The following is a 16,777-nucleotide window of genomic DNA, read 5'->3' as shown; positions in this document are numbered from 1 at the left end:
GAGGGCTTCTTTTGCTGCTCTTGTTCTACTTGTTCTAGTTGTAGGTTCAATGTTTTGATTATGGCCCTTTCTTCTTGGTGGATTTGTGCATTTATTGCTATAAACTGTCCCCTGAGCACTTCTTTTGCTGTGTCCCAAAGGTTCTGGTAGGATGTGTTTTCATTCTTGTTTGATTCTATGAATTTCTTTATTCCATCCTTAATTTCTTCTATCGCCCAGTAGTTTTTGAGCAATGTGTTGTTTGGTTTCCATGTGTTTGATTTTTTTCCTTGCTTTTTCTGTTATTGATTGCTACTTTTATGGCTTTATGGTCAGAAAAGCTGCTTTGTAATATTTCAATGCTTTGGATTTTGTTAAAGCTTGCTTTATGGCCTAATATGTGGTCTATTCTGGATAATGTTCCATGTGTGTTGGAAAAGAAAGCATATTTGGCTACTGTTGGGTGAAGTGTTCAGTATATGTCTATGAGATCTATTTGATTGATTGTAGTATTTAGATCTTCCATGTCTTCGTTGAGCTTCTTGCTGGGTGTTCTGTCCTTCACTGGAAGTGGTGTGTTGAAGTCTCCTACTACTACTGTGGAGCTGTCTATCTCTCTTTTCAATGCTGTTAGAGTTTATGTATTTTGGAGCCCTATCATTGGGTGTGTAAATGTTTATTACAATTACGTCCTCCTGGTGTATTGACCCTTTAATCATTTTATAGTGTCCTTCCTTATCTTTGTGGTAGATTTTACTTTAAAATCTGTTTCGTCAGAGATTAATATTGCCACTCCTGCTCTTTTTTGAGTTTTTTTTGTTTGATATATTTTTTTATGCCCATTGAGTTTTAGTTTGTTTGTGTCTTTAAGGTGTGTCTCTTGTAGACAGCATATAGACGGATCGTTTTTTTTTTATGCAATCTGCCACTGTCTGACTATCGTTGCATTTAGTCCATTTACATTCAGCATAGTTACTGATATGTATGAGTTTAGTGCTGTCATTTTGATGTCTTTTTGTGTGGGTTGTTCACAGTTTCTTTGTTCCATGTAATTTTCTGTGCTGAGTCATTTTTCTTTATGTGCTTTCTTTTCATCTTTTTCATTGTTATTGATTTCGTATTTGCTGAGTCTTTATATTTTTCTTGTTTTTTATTTTGACTTGTAGGGTTGTTAGTTTCCTTAATATTTACCCCTATTTTTCTAAGTTTATATCAGTCTTTTATTTCTTTATATCTCCTTGACTTCCTCTCCATATGAAAAATCTATGTCTACATTTTTTAGTCTATTTTGTTTTAATGTTGTCATCTTTTACCTATTAACATCTCTGTTTCCTTATTTTCAGTGTTTTAGCTTTGATTTATTTTTGTGACTTCTCCACCTTGGTTGATATCTGGTTGCTCTGTCCTGTGGTCTAATCTTGGATTGTTATCTGATGTTACTGATTTTCTAACCAGAGGACTTTCTTTAGTATTTCTCGTAATTTTGGTTTGGTTTTTGCAAATTCCCTAAAGTTCTGTTTATCTGGAAATGCCCTAATTTCACCATCATATTTGAGAGATAGTTTTGCTGGATATATAATTCTTGGCTGGCAATTTTTTTCCTTCAAGGCTTTATATATGTCATCCCTTTGCCTTCTTGCCTGCATAGTTTCTGCTGAGTAGTGTGAGCTTATTCTTATTGACTCTCCTTTGTAGATGACTTTTCATTTATCCCTAGCTGCTCTTAAAATTCTCTATCTTTGGTTTTGGAAAGTTTGATTATAATATGTCTTGGTGAGTTTCTTTTGGGATCTACCTTATGTGCAGTTCAATGAGCACCTTGGATAGATATCTTGTCATCTTTCACGATATCAGGGAAGTTTTCTGCCAACAAATCTTCAACAATTCTCTCTGTATTTTCTGTTATCCTCCTGTGTTCGTGTACTCTAAGCAGTCATAGGTTATTTCTCTTGATAGAATGCCACATAATTCTTAGAATTTCTTCATTTTTTTAATCCTTTTATCTGATTTTTCCTCAAATAAGTTGGTATCAGGTGCTTTATATTCAATCTCACTAATTCTGACTTCCATTGCCTCAATTCTGCTCCTATGACTTTCTATTGAGTTGTCTAATTATGAAATTTTATTGTTAATCTTCTGGATTTCTGATTGCTGTCTCTGTGTGTATTCTTGCAGCCGGTTAAATTTGTCATTATGCTCTTCTCTAATCTTTTTAAGTTCCTCTATTGCATGTTCTGCGTTTTACCTAATTTCCTTCCTGATGTCTTTTAATCTTTTGTCTTCTACCTCCAATAATTCCAAGAAATTCTTTTCCTCCAGAAAATTTCTAGATACTTTATTTTGGGAGCTTGCTGAAGGCATCATGATCTGCCTCTTTATGTGATTTGATATTGACTGTTGTCTCCAAGCCATCAATAAGTTATTATGTTTATTTATTTTATGTTTGCTTACTGTGTCCTAGCTTGTTTTGATATACCCAAATAGGCTGCTTGTGTGAACTAGCCTGATCCTCAGTGCCCCTGAGGCTCCAACATCCTGCCCCCAGTTGGCCAGACCTGCCACTAAGTATGTGAGCCCAGAAGTCTGCCCATTCCTCCTGTATGGATTCAGCTTAGGTGTCCAGGTAGTCAGCCACCAAGTATGTGGTGCAGGCTTTCAACTACGGTCCTAGACAGGCATGAGTGATTGGTGCAAGCACAGGCATCCAGCTGCAGCAGGGGGACACATGCTGAGCAAGGCAGGGGGCTGACAGCTGCCCCTGAATTTCCAGGAGGAAAGCATGTCCTTGTTCCCTAGAGCGTGTAGGTGGGTGGGTTTTACAGCCTGACTATGAGCACCCAATGCTGTTGGCTGTAAGGACGGGGGGGCACCTCTTATTCTTGGGCCCCTGTGGCTAGGTGGTGTGGGTAGGGCCACCAGTCCTCAGGCCCCTGATGTGGGTAGGTGAAGACCCTGTGTAATGGGCAGAGCAGAGTCAAACATCATGAACCTGCCACTTTACATCTGAAACAATTGAAGTTAGACTTCAGGTATATACCCAGTTGTAGTGCGGTAATGAAGGACTATGCTGTTGAAATGGGCCCACATAAGTCTATGTAGGGGGAGAGGCACTCAAAGTCTGTGGATCCCTTATGCCTGTGCCTAGGCAAAGGAGCTGTGCCTACCCTGAGTTCCTGGCTTAGGGGAGCCGGCAGATTATTTTTTCCCTGTTTGCTAATTTGTTCCCTGTCTCCAAGGCTGGGAGAATCAGGGCACATGATGGGTCCTACTTCCAGCCCAGGGGATTCAGCAGTCACTGAAGCTGTCCTGAACCCAGTGCAGAGCAGGGAGCAGGGAGGTAAATGGGAGAGAGGTTTTTCCCTAAGGGGTGTGTTTTTGATCTGCGCAGTAGGCCAGAAGCAAATACTTATCTTTCACTGATCAAGGCCTGCTTCTCACTGGTTCTGGATGGTCAAGTAGACTCTGTGCCACTCGGTCTTTCCCTATGTAGAAAACACCTCCGAGTGCCGCTGCTTGCCTGCCTCACCTCTCACCCCCAAGCTGATCAGGGCTGAAGGGCTCTGGCTCCCGCCGGCTCAGGTCTGGCAACTCCTCCCTTTTAAACATTCTCTCCCTCCTCCTGCCACTCAGTTAGATTCCAATGTTCAGCACTCCTAGATTGTCATATATAATTGATTCACTTGTTTTTTTTGGTCTTATTGTAAGAGGGAACACTGGAAGTGTCTGACTAATCCACCATCTCGGCCCCACCTCTCAAAATTTTCTTATAGTATTGTCTTCACCATGTTTTTCCCATGCTCGGAAATGGTCAGATACTCCCAAGTATGTATCAGCATATCAATGGTTTGCCCCGGCATTTAAGCCCATCTTCCTGCTCCAATCTGTTCCAACCAACTTTTTTTTGTTTCAAATTTCACTACTTTTCTACTCATGCTAAACTCCAGTTTCCCATCCTTCGGATATTTTATACCTGTCTTCTGCCTCTGTTCACCCTCTTTAAAGAGAGTCCTTAATCCTATCTATAGTCAGTTCAATCCAATATGTTTCTTAAGGCCCAGTTCAAACCCCAGGTTCTCTAAGAAGGTCTCAGTAAGGTAAAACCTTTTTGGACACTCTAGAAAATAATGTCTTCCATAGAAGTCTAAGCAACTTATAGACGGTATCATTAACAGTATCAAGATGTAGAAGGAGGATCTTGCTATCCCCTTTAACAGATGGAGAGAGTAAAGCACAAATAAATAATTTAAGCAAGATACAAAAAAATCCAGGATCTATACCATGAAAAAGAAATAGATTGAAAATACTAAATTGGTATGAGTGGTCATTTCTCAACTGAAAAACAAGATCCATCTTCTGAAATGGATCAAGACATCTGTTTCAAGTAAATGTATTCTTCTCTGTAAGCAAAATGTTAAAACTGAAATTTTTCATCAAGGATGACTGGAAACAATAAGCATTATTCCATTCTCTGTCTCCACTTGTTTAGTTTAAAGAGAGCATAAAAGAAGATGAACACTGTATTTCAGAAACATATCCATAACACCAGCTCATTTCAGTCACTACTTTAGCATATACCTCAGTGCAAACAATGCAACAGAGATGTAATATATTGAGAAGAAATAATTCATACTGTGGCTTCATATAGACACAACTTATATGAGTTTCTGTTTATGGTAATGGAAAATTTGCATTGATTAAGGGTAATGGTTGCGCAGTCAGTTAATGTAATTGATGTCAATAAGTACTACACCTGCAAAAAGTTGAATTGTCAAATGCTATGTGACATATACATTTACAACAAAAAAAGAGCAGCTGCTGAGACTGTGTGTGTACAGTCAATCACTTCACGGGATTTTATTCTTTGGTTTGGAGGTTTAGGGTCATGGTTTCATGGGACATCCAAGTTAACTGGCCTAATGTCGTGTTTAGTGCTTCTGTTCTACCTCCTAGCTCATTGCATAGTGCCTAGGGTCTTGAAAACTTGCAAGTGGCCATCCAAGTTGCAATAATTTGTCTCTATTCTCCTGTAGCAATAGAGGAAAAAGGAGAGTCAGGAATAGGAAGAGGAAATGGAATGTGTGGCCAATTGCCTCCATAAACCTCCTTTGCCATGAAACCAGAAGAACTGAATGGTTCTTGGCTACCATTACTGGATGCTCAATCAAAGATTCTATAGAAGAATCCTAATTGAAAGGGGGAAATGCAGAACAATTTTTAAATTCTCATGGAATCCAGACATTCTGGAGCCATTGAGGCTGGATGAACCCCTAAAACTACTGCCCTGACAAAATTTTTAAACCTTAAACTTTAAAACAACTGTTTCTTGATGTCTTCTTTAAAACAAGCAATAGTTTAGCTTGTTGTTGTTGTTGTTAGGTGCAGTCAAGTCGGTTCCGACTCATAGCGACACTGTGCAAAGACCTGGAGTTAGAAAACTAACAGGGAAGAACATGCTTGGCATTCCTCAAGCTGAAAGAACTGAAGAAAAAAATTCAAGCCTCGAGTTGCAATGCTGAAGGATTCTATGGAGAAAATATTGAATGACACAGGAAGTATCAAAAGTAGATGGAAGGAATACACAGAGTCGCTGTACCAAAAATAATTGGTAGACATTCAATCATTTCAGGAGGTACTACATAATCAAGAACCAGTGGTACTGAAGGAAAAATTTCAAGCTGCACTGAAGGAAGAAGTTCAAGCTGCATTGGCAAAAAACAAAGCTCCAGGAATTGACAGAATATCTATCGAGATGTTTCAACAAACAGCTGCAGCGCTATAGGTGCGAATTTGGAAGACAGCTACCAACATCCATGAGAAAATGCTCAATTTTCTTGTTTGTACTCAAGTTCTTTGTTATTCTTTGCTTCATTGACCCGGCACTTATTTCTATTTAAGTCATTGGTGGGTATTGGTGAGGACTCTAAGAACCCTCAAAGCATCATATTTTTTTCTTTAAATAAATCAATACTAAATTAGTAATATTCATTTTAAAAGGATAGCACAATTCCAGATTTTCCTGCTTTGTGCATAACTTCTCCAAAGTTTTGCAGTTTTATTATCTATTTGAAAAATAAATGCAGAGAAAGTTAACATGAATCAAGAAAATGAAGTTAATATAGAACTATAAAATCTTATTATGCAATTTAAGATTATATACTCAGTATCTTGACAAGGATCCATTTTATTTTAAAAAATATATTAATTTTATTCTTTTTCTAACACAGTATTTCAGACTCTGAATTCCTGAGAGAATTCATAGAAAAGTTACGTTCCTTTGCTTCAGCTACCAAATGTACATACTTCCCAATAAAGACAGAATTGCAGAAAGGAATATTTAATCAAAACTTTTCAAAATCTTTTTTTCATATTAAAGATCTCAAAAACACAAAATCTTTAGATATTGATAAAATCACAGGTACAAATGTGAAAATATAATTTGAAAATATTTTTCATCACAAATGTGTGAGCAATTATTTTAACTGACAATGCAATATAAAATATATAATGTATGCTTTCATATTTCCAAATATTTCTCATAAGACAGTTTCAACAAGTTTGTTCAGTCTTATGTCATTTATTGGAAATAATTAAAGAAAATTATTTGATTATTTAATTAAATAATTAAAAGTGGTCACATGTAAATTTGATGAAATAGTACACAACATGTTCTAAGAACCTACACTTCTAAGAAATACCAATATCTAGAGAAATAAAGAGCAAGAAACATTTAGTGGGATTGAGATCTCATTATCACATTAAATTCCTCTATTGTCCTAATCAACCAAACATTGTAACACTGTAGAAGAGGTGGTCACAGAGAACAGAAGCCCCTGGGGACCCAGGTAGGACATACTGATGGAAGATGTACGGGGGGAAAGCGTCTACAGAGACACAGGCATCCCCAGTGGCCTTGGAACATGCATACTTAGATTATTAGGCACAGCTCCTATTTGAGGATCTGATCATTTACCCTGGGGTCCTCTTCTTCCTTGTTTGTTCTTTCCTTCTCTGTCGCTTTTTGTGTTGGGATGTTTATAGGTGTTTCTTGTGAAAGGTATTTGTAAAGTGTAAGAATTATGTGCAGAACACTTTCAGCCCTTCAGAGGAAAGCTGCCATAAAATCTAATACATAAATAATAAATCAACTCAACAGATGTTGACTTTTTCTTGTCAGACAGCAACTTTAAACTCTTGATTCAGAATGTCTGACAGAATAAATAAACTAAAACTCAATTTGTCTACCTTACCCAAGGACAAAAGATAAAAAAAACTTGGATTAAACAGAATATTCTATATCCTATCAAACAAGATGGGGCAAGAAGCATTAATATCTTCAAAGCAGATCTTATAATAAGTTATATGCAGAACAGGATTTTTTCTAGTTGAATATCCTGCGCATTAAATGGAAATTTAGAAAACCAAGCCATATGTTCTTAATTCGATTTTGAAAATAATTTAGCAAATATTTTTTCAAAGAAAGTAAAAGACACTGAATATTACCTAAAAGTATTAAAATCTAAGCACTAATTCGGACTCACCTTGCAATTTCTTTGCTAAAAAAACAAAACAAAACTGTTTTCTAGAATTAGAAGGACATTAGTCAAGAAGGAGACATGCTATTTTTATCAAGAATTAAAATACTCCTTTTATAGTATTGTAGGCTAAATATCTCCAGTTATTGAAAATTTAATCTCATTGTCTATGTTCCTACTTTTGGCATTATGGTGTAATGCTTCTTACTTGAACCTCTTTATTACTGAGAATGGAATCCCTTGATGGTTCAAAAGGTTAATGCACTCAGCTACTAAACAAAAGTTCAAGTCCACCCAGAGACACTTTCAGAAGAAAGGCCTGGCAATCTACTTCTAAAAAATCAGCCACTGAAAATCCTGTGGAGCACAGTTTTACTCTGTCACACATGGAGTTGACATGAGTCAGAATTGACTCGACGGCAACCTTTTTTTTTTAATCAAGGAGAATACAACTTTACTAGTTGTAAATTTTACATATTATGCATGGAAGATATTTTGAGCTACTGCTATACAAAGTATGACCCATGTACCAGCAGCATTAGCATCATGTTGTAACCAGTTAAGAATATAGAGTTGAAGTTAACCTCCCCAGACGTACTGAATCGGAATCTGAATTTTGACAAAAATTTCCAAGTGATTCATAGGCACAGTAAAGTTTTAGAAGCATTACTTTGGCCACTTTCTGACACATAATTAGCCGTTTATATATGTTAGTAATCTTTTTGTGATTTCTTTTAGTTAGTTATTTATAAATTTAATCCACTTCTCCAAATATTGTTGTTGCTAGGTGCCCTTGAGTCGGTTCCGACTCATAGCGACCCTATGCAACACAGAACGAAACACCGCCCGGTCCTGCGCTATCCTCACAACCTTTGTTATGCCTGAGCACATTGTTGCAGCTGCTGTGTCAATCCATCTCGTTGAGGGTCTTCCTCTATTTCACTGACCGTCTACTTTACCAAGCTAAGGACTGGTCCCTCCTGATAACATGTCCAAAGTATGTAAGACATAGTCTCGCCATCCTTGCTTCTAAGGAGCATTCTGACTATACTTCTTCCAAAGTAGATTTGTTCGTTCTTCTGGCAGTCCGTGGTATATTCAGTATTCTTTGCCAGCACCATAATTTAAAGGCACCAATTCTTCTTCAGTCTTCCTTATTCATTATCCAGCTTTTGCATGCATAGAAGGCAATTGAAAACACCATGGCTTGGGTGAGGCACACCTTAGTCCTCAAAGTGACATCTTTGCGTTTGAGCACTTTAAAGAGATCTTTTGCAGCAGATTTTCCCAATGCTATGTGTCGTTTGATTTCTTGACTGCTGCTTCCATGAGCGGTGACTGTGGATCCAAGTAAAATGAAATCCTTTACAACTTCAATCATTTCTCCGTTTATCATGATGTTGCTTATTGGTCCAGTGGTGAGGATTTTTGTTTCATTTATGTTGAAGTGTAATCCATACTGCAGGCTGTAGTCTTTGATCTTCATCATTAAGTGCTTCAAGTCCTCTTCACTTTCAACAAGCAAGGTTGTATTATTTGCATACCATAGGTTGTTAATGAGTCTTCCCCCAATCATGCCACATTCTTCTTCATATAGTCCAGCTTCTTGGATTATTTGCTCAGCATACATACTCACCAGAAATAATTGCATGCTGCCACTTAATAAATAAAGATAAAGTTTAAAAAAGACTGTTCTGCAGGTTAAATTTCCTAGAAAGAAAAGATATTTATGTACATAGAATGGAAAAAATCCTAGGAAAACTCGGAAATAGACCAAGTTTATTTTTTTTGATCTGACCCTAACACTCATCAATGTCAACAACCCCCTCACAGACGCCCACTTCTTTTTTAACCACATTCTTTGCCTTTTGATATTCTTCTACATTTTTTTCCTTTTCTTTGGGGAATTAATTTTGCTAAAATTTTGTCAAACCTCGAAGTGTTTTCTTGCGTGCATTTCATATTTTAAACAAGATTTATTTTCTGTTTAGGTGCATTTTCTGTTTGTTTGTTTTTATTATATATCAAATTGCACACAAAAGAAAATTCACAACAAATGTGAAGTGTTTAAAGAATAACAAAAATAGAAGCATAAGTACACCGATCAATCATTTGAAAGAGAGAAGCCTTTGTGTGCTCCTCCCCTGTGAACTTCATTTTGAATTTTATGTTTGTCATTTCTTTGCTTTTTAAAAATTTCTACAATGATTACTGTATTGCCAAACAATGTATCTAGTATTGAATGTTGTTATATAAGTATAATCAGTCTACATATTCCATGTTTTTAATTCAACATTATGTTCCTGAGAGTCATTTTTGTTTTCACATAAGCTCTAATAGATTCATTTTCATTGCTGTGTAATATAATAGTCCAATCTCCTTTCAATGGGCTCTTGGGTTATTTCTAGCCTTCAGTTATTATTAACAGCACTGCTATGAGCATTCTTGTACATGTCACCTGGTGGACATGCCACAGTTCTTCTAAGACACATGTCAATGAGTAAAATTGTAGCACAGTAGGAAATGCACACTTTCACATTGCTAGATAATTGTTTTCCAAACTGATTATTCAGATTTCTATCCCTGTAAGAATTCCTCTGTGGTCTTGATGGGAGGAAGGTCCTCACAACACTCAGGTAGGAGAAGGGAAGGTAGACATAAGTTAGAAAACATCAAAATTCTGGTTGAAAGGAGTACTGACAAGAAATATATATATACGTATGTATATATATATTTATATGTAAGTATGCATATATATATAGAGAGAGAGAGACTTAGAGGAGAGATCATCACATTTGTCCAGAAAAATATTTAGCATTCACAAGAGAGTTTACTTTGAAGATCTATAAAGAAATCACTGTGTTTGTCCAGGTAGTAATGTATTAACAGTCTATTCATGAGTTAAATGTTCAGCTTTTAGAATGTGTACCATGGAGTCACTGATTCTTTTCAGCACACATTTATAACTATACATTCATTATTCTATAAATGTATATTAGTGATTGTAAGAGACCCTTGACAGAGATAGACACAGAGAGAGGTAGGGAAGAAAGACCTTGCTGATGGGCATCAATTAATCCTGAAGTCAATATTAGGTCTGTAGTACTCTATCTCAAACCAGTGGATAATGTTATCTCAGGGATATTGGAGACTACCTTGTGATTTGTTCTCAGTAAATTGTGGTTGTTACAAGGTAACTTTCTAGTTTAGAAACTGCAAAAGAGGGTGGAAAGATGGAGGTTTCTTGGTAGCTTTTTGACACTTTTCATGGTATCTGTCATTTGCAGAGGGGCAGGATCATCTTGTTTGGGTAGCTGTTTTGATGTTGTTCTAGCTTATCGTCCTTAGGTCTCAAGTTCCTTAATGCAAAGTAGACTCAAAGCGAGCCATTTAGAGAAAAATTCCAGAGCACTGCAGGGCCGTACAGACAGACAAAAAATCTTCATAGAGCACAGCCATCTGGAAGCCATAATTCTTCCTATGGAATGTGTTGGTGTATAATCTATTATTGACCTGGGAGCCAGCTGAAAAGTAACTTGGAGTAGAAGTGAGTCTTTAACAGTAAGACAGCCATGTATCCTGCAGGTGTAAGAAACCTCTGTAATACTAGCTTGAAGGATACATATGAATGGAGCCCTATAGTTGGATAAATGTCAGTTCACATATTTATCATCATAATTGGAAGGGCCTTAAACCACTTAAGACCAATTTCATTGCAATAATTACTTATTTCTTGTTGAATGTCATAAGTTTTTGTTCTAACATGCTGGAGCTTTAGGTGTGGAAATGGGAAAATCTTTACCCATCTAGAGAGTAGCACACTCCCATTAAGATATTGTAGTACCACATTGATTTGAAATGTCACTTTGCAGGTGGCTGAAGGACTGAAGCCTCCTAATATTGTCCTATATAATATTTGGACCGGCTTCCCTACATTATAAGCAGCACAAGGAGGACAGCTCACAAAATGAGAAAGTGCTATAGTGTAAAATGAAGTATAAACTAAATATTTTTTATTTTTTCTATCATTTCCCATTTGCCCAAATGTAAAACTGAATGGGGTTCCTGTATTAGGACAGGAAGATGGAATTTAGAAGACACAAAGGACACTTCTGGGTATGACTAGAGATTGTGGATGGGATGAGGAAGGAGCTTGCTGATGTTAAGGCACATTTTTCCTTATTGATGTCGGCCCTTTGTAGGTCAAGCTGTTAGTGGTCAGGAAAGGGAACAGAGGTGCCAATGTTACTGGTTAATGACTGTGTATAAAGTAGCTTTAGCAGCTGCATCACCTTAGATATTGCCCTTGTAAGTATTTATATTGCATTATTTAACAAATACAACTTCTCTGAAGGGTAAATCATTGTTATAAATTCAATATACTAAACTTACAAATACCTCAAATTTAAAGTTATCTTAAATGTTTCCATACTGCAACAATTTAGTAAAATTTAGATCTTAAATTCAAAGTCTAAGTTGATTATTTTATGTCATTGTTGGGATCCTTAGAAATGTAACTACAAAGATTTTTGGAATGTATGTTGTGATGTTTAATGTTATGTGTCAGCTTGGCTAGGCTATGATTATCAATGGTATCCCAGACACTATGTAATCATTTTCTATTTCGTGACCTGAAGTAGGCAGCCAATCAGTTGAAAGGGGAGTTTCCTTGGGGGTAGGGCCTGGCTCCAGTATGTAAATGGATGTTATAACTAAGCTTGACCCTGCACTCTGCTCTGACTTCTGGTTCTTCAGACGTAAGTAAGCCTGCAGAAAACTCTGGCCTGCTGTTTGACCTGCAGATTTTCAATTCGCCAACCCCTACAGCCCCATGAGCCAGCAGAGGCCTCCAGCCTGTCACCTGACTTTCAGATTTTGGGTTCATTAGCCCCTGCAACCATGTGAGCCAGTAGAGGTCTTCAGCTTGTTACCTGACCCACAGATTTGGGACTTGCCAGCCCCCACAATTACATAAGCTATTTTCTCACAACTGCATGAGCCACTTCCTTGAAGTAAATTTATACGCACAGATAAAAATTGGTTTTGCTCCTCTAGAGAACCCAGACTAAGACAGATGTAATCTTTAATTTTTTTTCATATGTTTAGGACCATACAACTCTTAAAACTACTTAATATTTTATCCAAGTGAGTTTTCTACATTTCACCTGGTGTCGCCTGTAGGTCATATGTGTGTGTGTGTGTGCTTAACTGATATTTCCTATGATGCAGAAAATACCATTTAACTGAGTTAACAATTACAGTTTCTATATTCTCCATTGGTCCAACAAAATAGTTATATCACAGGAATGAATAACTTTGCAATACTTTGATTCATAACTTTTTATCTTTAATGTGTTTCAATAGACCATAGCTATATTTCTCTGTCTGATGCTCATATTCTCATAATTTTGGCCTGAGAGCCACGTTAACACTGGCTTCTATGATCTTTTGATGTGTTGGCATTAATATTTAAAAGCTTCTTTACTTGGAGGCACAAAAAAAATCCCAGACTCATTTACACCTTCCTGCCCCTAACGTGGAATTATCCTCATCTCCAAGAGATTCTGGTTCATTAGTCAAAAAAAAAAAACAAAAACAATTAAAACTAAGGTGCATCATGGCATTATATTGCTATTGGGTCGTTTCTGTGGACAGAGCCAGAAAAGAAATGTATTTTTATTCTTACAAAATCATGTGTCTATATTGACATTTCCAATTGTTTTCTAACAATAAATAGTTCTCATTTACATTTTTAATTTTACGTTTATACTATGAGTCGCAATCAACTCAACAACAGATTTCCTTTAATGCTAAAAAAATTGTAATACTTAACCAATTAAAAAACATTACCTATTTGCTTTTTCTGACAGTGTAATAACGTAGATCCAAAACTATATATTAGAGGAAAAACACGAATAAAGATTAAAATTTTTCTGTGCAGTTTCCTCTGTTTTTAGAATTCAATCAAATACTTTGTTCTAGAGACACTCAATCATTCTGTGTGGCCACGTAAGTATTATTTGGTGGACAGCTTGGTTCAATTTTTTTCAGTTCATTTTAACAACTGACATTTCTAAGCTTCTGAAATATGAAGGCTTTCAGTTATTAGGTTTTTCTTGGTAGGAGAAACACTTCCTGGAGGAGAGAAGAGGGTCTGCTCTACTTTGCTATGATTTAAATTCAGCAGTTCAGTCTCTAACGTTTTGTTTAATGTTTTTATATTACTACCAATACCTGGCCCATCTATAACGATTCAATAGATATTTATAGGTACAAGATTCGTATAGACAGAGAGAGAGATAGATAAACCAAACCAAACCCATTGCTGTGGAGTCATAGCGACCCTATAGGACAGCATAGAACTGCCCCATAGAGTTTCCAAGGAACGGCTGGTGGATTCAAACTGCTGAAGTTTTGGTTAGCAGCTGTAGCTCTATAGATATAGATATATATGACATCTATCTGAATAAACCAATTCTACCACCTATCATTTAAATTTTAATACTATTAAATTCCATATACGTTCATATATTCAGTTAACATTTAACTGCTAAATGCTACCCTGATCATAAATCTTTTTCATTTATTTTGCTTCCTTTTCTAAGCTACAAACTCTTCTTCATTTTATAATCAGTATTTTCTTATCAACATAGTATATCATTTTGTATGTTGCTACATCAAGATTTACCACATGTAAATCCAAATACTCTATCAATACTAGTTATAGACTTTAATTTTCCTACAGGGAGATAAAAAATACATGCATAGTCTTCGAATTCCATTTGATTAACAATAAGTATAGGCACTTGAGGTTTTGCCTGAAATCTTTTGACTCATGATCAGAATTTAGACTTTACTTCATTCATATATATATATATATGTATACATACATACACATATATATATATACATACCTAAACAAACTAAACCCACTGCAGTTGAGTCGATTCTGACTCATCACGACCCTATAGGACAGAATAGAACTGCCCCATAGAGTTTCCAAGGCTGTAAATCTTTATGGGAGCAGACTGCCATGACTTTGTCCTGGGGAGTGGCTGATGGGTTTGAACTGCCAACCTTTCAGTTAGCAACCGAGTGCTTTAACCACTATGCCACCAGGGCTCCTCTGAATATTTATATATATATATTACCAGTTTCCTTATTTTACTAACAAGCCTAGAGCAGAACTCTAATTTTTAAGAGGTTCTTGGATAAGTACAGATATATATTACTTAATATTATGTGAATTCCAATTCTCAAATGCCAAAGAGGGATATTAGAAAATATAACAAAAGTATATCAAATAGATTATAATTAATTTTTTAAAAAATAGTCAGAAAAACATGTCAGAGATTACACTTTAAATCTCATCCAGAAAATTCAGATGGAAAAATTTTAATAAATTCATATAATTTCATTATAGGGATGGATTCTGTTGGAACTGATGTATAAAATATACCAGTTTTTACAATTACAGCACATTTCCTTGCATTATATTTCAGCTGAAGTTTATTCCATTGTTTTAGTAGGCACAAATTATTTCATCCATGAAACAGATTACCTTGAAAGTTAAATTAGAGCTGTTTACAGTTATACATATTTAAGCGCTAGCATTTATCCAATGCTTCCGATAGAAAAAGATTCTTTATTTAAAATACAAATAATTCCTCTACCACTTGGAATTTTATCATCTATGCTTATTCTGAAAATGGAGTTCTTCCAATTTCATCTATTTCCAATGGCTCAGAAGTTAACTCCGAATGTCCCTGCACAGGGACGTTTGTCCTTCAGTGAAGAAGCATGCGGTCCACTGAGTATACAGAACCTCTTCCTGATTGCAGGACTTCAGTGAGTACCAGTACAGGGCCTGCATATTCTAAGCTACTGCTTAAAGGCTAAGAGACTTTACTGATAATACTTTGAGGCTTAGACATTTATCTAAGTATTTTGACAAACAGTTCCAGGCATCTTCAGAAAAGGGAAATCAGGATACTTGTGGGAACATGGTACGAGAGTCAAGTAGGTCCCATAACAACAAACAGGGTTGCTGATGTTTATTTGTGCGTTCATTTTTTCCAATGGTCATTTTTTGTTTTTTATAGTAATTATGTTTCACTCAGTGTGACTGATGAATGAAATTTGGCCCACACTGCCCTTAAGGTATCATGGCTTGGCCTTTTGCCCTAGAGGTCTTTTCCAGGTATCTGAGAAGGTTTCTCTCTAAGATTTTCTTGAAGTATTTAAGGAGGTTTTGTAACTTCTCCTAGGTAAAGGACATCATTATAATTTTTTTTCTTTTTTCTTTTGAAACCACAACCTCCCATAAATACCTTGAGTTCATGTGGACTCCATGTAGCCTAGGTGGAATTTCCCATTACACATTTTAATATATCATAATTACAGTATTTTAAAAAGGGATCAAAAGCAGTTTTGGAGTCATATTTCGAGGTTTTTCAGAAGCAAACTTTGAAGCAAGGATTTTGATGTAAGTAATTTCTTAGTAAGCTAATTCCAGAAAACAGCAGTAAGAGAAGAGACAAGGACTAGGAGGAAACCAAACAAGTGTATTATCAAGCCTAACCACCGTGGGCAAGTAGTATTCAGGTCCATCGGAGAACCCTGGAAAACGGTGAACAACACACCTCAGAAACCCTAAAGAAAAAAAAAAAAGGAGCTAGAAAGCAGCCCTGTTAATGCAAGGGTTAAGCGCTCGACCACTAATCAAAAGGTTGGCAGTCTGAACCCACTCAGCAGCTCCATGGGAGACAGACCTGGTCATCTGCTCCCGTAAAGATTATAGTCTAGAAAACCCTAGGGGCAGTTCTACTCTGTCACATGGGATTGCTATTGAGTCGAAATGGACTTAACGGCATCTAACAGCAAGAGGAAGCCGGAGTATGTATCTCTCAATACCCTGTTGACAATTGGCTGAGGGCAGCTTCCAAAGGCATTTATGCTTCAGCATTTCTACTTGGACCCCTATATGCAGGCTGGACACACTCCTGTGGCCAGGAGAAAAGCCTTCAGGTAGAAAGCGATAGAATTTGCCATACTCAGCCTTCAACATATAGAGGTGAGTTCTGAATGGCTACAGGCAGGGTACCAAAGCTTCTACTATAAGGTACATCTCAGGTAAACCAATTTCAAAATATACAGAAGATAAACCTAATATTTTAAATAAACTGAGCAGAAGTAGAGCTTCTTTCTTGACTTTGGACTTTGAAGCTTTCATCGAAATTTCATCTTATCCCTCTCCCTTTTTTTTT

Source organism: Trichechus manatus, unplaced genomic scaffold (assembly GCF_000243295.1).
Source record: "Trichechus manatus latirostris isolate Lorelei unplaced genomic scaffold, TriManLat1.0 scaffold00032, whole genome shotgun sequence".
Classification (NCBI taxonomy): domain Eukaryota; kingdom Metazoa; phylum Chordata; class Mammalia; order Sirenia; family Trichechidae; genus Trichechus; species Trichechus manatus.
The sequence above is the reverse complement of the archived record's forward strand: the minus strand, read 5'-3'. Positions refer to the sequence as shown.